Source organism: Aedes aegypti, chromosome 3 (genome assembly GCF_002204515.2).
Source record: "Aedes aegypti strain LVP_AGWG chromosome 3, AaegL5.0 Primary Assembly, whole genome shotgun sequence".
Classification (NCBI taxonomy): domain Eukaryota; kingdom Metazoa; phylum Arthropoda; class Insecta; order Diptera; family Culicidae; genus Aedes; species Aedes aegypti.
Genome location: NC_035109.1, coordinates 279,982,181 through 279,986,422, shown reverse-complemented (window position 1 = coordinate 279,986,422; position 4,242 = coordinate 279,982,181). Strand labels below are relative to the sequence as shown.

General features: G+C 35.1%; 1 long non-coding RNA gene across 1 annotated transcript; it reads right to left on the bottom strand.

Moving 5' to 3' along the window:
• Positions 1–3,202: 3,202 nt before the first annotated feature.
• Positions 3,203–3,873, bottom strand: LOC110679231. The gene is made up of 2 exons (XR_002502314.1): positions 3,585–3,873; positions 3,203–3,514 (listed from the first exon to the last, which is right to left on the bottom strand). It is a non-coding gene; the product is annotated as an uncharacterized LOC110679231 (long non-coding RNA).
• Positions 3,874–4,242: the final 369 nt, after the last annotated feature.

Below are 4,242 nucleotides of genomic sequence, written 5' to 3'. Positions count from 1 at the left end.
TTGACTGATAAAGGAGCGCGCCTGCGGAGAGTGTACCCACCACACCCTTCGAAGGATTTAAAAAGCGGAACCTTTCAATTAGAATCCTTTCCTGTGATCAAGTTAGGAATGACAACTGTAAAAAAACCGAATACTTTATCACTTCTCGATAGTGACAAAGTAACACGACATGCACTACACAAAGGACACGGGATATACTACAATAGATCAAATATTGGTCGCAGTGGTTTATGTTCCGAACAGAAAAAAAAAAAACCCCCGGGCATTTATAGGGTATATAAGAATACAATTTTTCAAACAATTTTTAAAAATACAAAATAGTTTCAAAAGTCATAAAATTTTTTTCTTACATGCGTGTTATGAGTCAAGGTTTAAACCAAAAATAAAATAATTTTGATTTCCGAGCTACGAAAAAATACACAAAATTCCAAAGTGTACCCCGTCTAAAGGCGAGGTTGGGTATTAGAGGGTTAATACGAATTATCAAGTTTGAAAATAACATACCCAAGTGCTCCGTTTTATCATATCAATTTAATGAAAATTATCGTAAGTTTCCTGACACGTATATCTGAGTAAAGTTTTTACTTTTGCTCAGCTTATTCATACGACCTAAAACATACACTCTACCAAACAAACAAATCAACATGGTCTGAATTTTTTCTGGAAAACAACTGGAAGGTCAGGGAATTTTTGGGTCTATTTTGTAAGTCGAGTCGATCAAAATGACTCGACTGGAGTCACTGTCGATTGAAAAATTCGCTCGACTCAGGTCTGTCACTCGAGTTTTTCGACAGTTGTCACTCTATATGACTGGATTACTATGGACCGATGCATGAGTTCACCATTTGACGTTTGAGCGGTGCCGTGTTATTTACGTGACCATAGCAACGAATGAATTCGGCACCGCTCAAACGTCAAATTAGTGAACTCGTGCATCGGTCCATGGGAGTCGATGAATGACATCTAAAATATGCATGCTTGCTTTGATCGACAATGAATACAGACGAGTCACATGAATCTGCTCGATTTACAAAATAGGCCCCTTCATTTTTAAAACTGGGTCGACACCCTGTCCTAAGTTGTGTATGAAATGTAACGCTAAATGCAGAAAATACATTATATTTGAATCAAATATATAACTAGATGCTATATTTACTGATCCAATAGCCGCTCGCAAGGTCTTGTAGTCAAAATATAAAGAAATTCAAATCTCGAAAACTTATTCATACAGACTCAAGTCAAAAAAGTATACAAACTTACTTTATCGATCATACGTGTTAAGCAGGCGGAATTCTACATGTACCGCTCTGTGCCAACTCTACTTTTCACTTTTAGAACGTTTAATTTCCTTATTTACAAAACGACGAAAGTAACATTTTCAACTTTCGCAACCTAACCACTACTTTCGCCGCCCCGCTGTATGGAGAGACAAAGTGACTTAACCACGAATCAAAACAAAACACTACTTGAGCCGATTTTACACTGGTAGAAAAACGTCGAAAGTAACTGAATGAAACGGCTTATCATTTTCTTATAATTATTTTTGTGGGAAATAATAGAAACTACCTAGGTTTTGAACGTGGGCTGAGTGTATGCAAAATTTGAGCGAAGTACATGGCAAAAAAATGTTAAAAAGGTGATTCATTTTAAAACAGTTTTAGAAGATAGATTGTGATTTTTCCTATTTAATTTTCACAAAACCGTATAAAAGTTATTTACGTCGATTTGAAAAAGTAATCGAGAAATAATGTCAGACGGCTTCATTTGAAAGTTGTTGATGTTACTAGACGATATCCGTGCGAGAAAGATTCCATTTTAACACAAAAAATCTGTTTTTACCCTAGTAAGCGGCTACTGGTGCACTAAAGGTACTTCGGTTTCGTCATTTCGTTTAAAACACTTTTTTTATTTTTTATTAGTATCATTCCAAACATTACATTCATTTCTTATATCTAGGTGTTCTGTGTTAGACAACAATATCAACCTAATTTGGTATAAAAAATAAGCTTTTATTAACATTTTGTTATTAACATATTACATTTCATCTACCGTTCTGGTTTGGTAACGATCTGACGATAGCGTTCTGCATTCTACATGATTCGGCCCTGCCTATTTCAGGCGTGTGTGGCAGCGTTACTTCTCAAATGACGTTTCTCTATCAACTCGGCATCTGGTTGGAAAAATATGTCGCTGCTAAGTAGGGCTACGCCAATTTTTTCAAAATTTTGGTGCTAAAATGCTCAAATTAAGGCCCCCGACTATGCTTATGACCTGCAGGGGAATATGAGGGTGCAGGATATACAAAAATATGGGTATATTTTTTGTTTATAAGCTTTAAATGAGAGGGTCAAAAAATCATTCATTTCAATACACTGATCCATCTACAAAAGCGTTACGCGTTCAGTTTTTTGAACCAGTTTGTGGAAAATTGAAATTGAAAACCCTTGAGAAAAACGTTCATATTCTCAATTTATAACCTGAATCCAGTTAGTTACCCTTTATTTAGTAATTGAAAATATTATGCAAATTTATATCCAGCCCAGTCGTTCAATATTTAGGCATATTTCCACGGTACGAAAGTATCAAATTTTCCGGGAAAATCGAGAACTGATTTTCCGGAAAATACCTCAGTGACAATGTTTGAGATCTTGCTTGACTTGTTTACTAATATAGATCAAATGCGATAACCAACCATGCCAAGTTAAATCTTTTGTTCAGAACTCATTAAAAAATGCCGAGCTTACAACTTTCGGACTATATGATTAAATAAATTCCCGCATAAATAAGAACTATAGTCTTACCGTTTCCCAGACCATCCACAACAATTTGCGACAATAACTAAACAATTCCGTATAATAGACAAATTAACAATATGGCTACAGTACATCGAACGGTTTTCACAGTATGGCCAATGGTAAATTGGAAAATCACAGTATGGGGAATAGGCGGTTAAGTTATGTAACCATTTAAAAATGGCGATTTTCCTGAACAAAATTTTTCGTCCACAATTTGCCCAATGGTCTATATATTATCCATTTTTCTCACATTCAATGTAAAGCAAACTGTTTAAGAATAGTTTAACTATAAAATTAATTCAAATCAAACAATGTATGTGTTACTGTTGGTTTACGGTACGTTATTGTTTTTTTACCCTTTACTAAACCATTCTGATATGTTTGTAACATAATGAAAAAAAAAAACGTATATATGCATTATAATATATTTTAATAACATTGTTGTAACAGTTTGAATCATAAGTCTAAATCAGCACGAAAGCTGCAGCGGAAAAAATCCTCATGTCTGGACTTCATTATTAAACAGGGATGAGGGATTCCTAATTAACCGGATCAAAGACGCCAGCACTGCCATCGTCAGCATCTGGTAATGTAGCTCCTTCGAAGTAGGTTTGCCTAACGTAGCTCGTATTAAATGCCTGATCTCGTTTGATGCTGCAGGAAAATCTACAGGTTGTTGGCCAATGCTATGAAGTCAGCTTTTAGGAACCGCTTTCAACCTGGGAGAAACAAACAGATCGAAATCGTATTTAGGATTTTTTCAATCGCAAGAAAATAATAAACACTTACCAACCGATTATGATCAAATTCGTCCGTCTGATACTGGGAACGGAATCTACTGGAGATTCTAATGAAATGAAAATGGAACTGCTGTGTTGGATGAAGGCAACCGCTGTCTTTAACTTGTAGCTGGAATGTATTTTGCTCTCCTCCAAGTTGCTGGATGTCGGCCACTCTCTTAGAAACAGCAGGAGCTATCTTCGGTTGCTGTACCGGCACTTTTTTTTTCTGAATTTTCTATCATTTTTCCACTCGCGATTTCACAAAATAAACAAACGAAAAAAATCACACGCTTAAAAAACACTACAATGTTGCTGGAGAAGTTTTACACAGCGAAAAAACAACAATTTTAGCGCATTTAATCAATACGTTTTAACCTCAAAAAAAAAATACACAATGTGAAACAATAATTATTTTCAAGACTGTTTTTATCAGTTTGCATAAAATATAAAAAGCACAACATTTTTTATCGCTCAGTAAAAACCAGGGTAAAAACAATACATATTATCTGCGTACATATTTTTCAAAGTGTTTCAAACGGAGGTTAGAGCAATGATTTTTTTAAGAAACTCATTCACGAATACCAAACTCATAAAACTGTTTGTGAAATTGTTAAGAATAAGTTTTGAATGGTAAATGCGCATGTGTGAGTGTGTGAAACGCATAC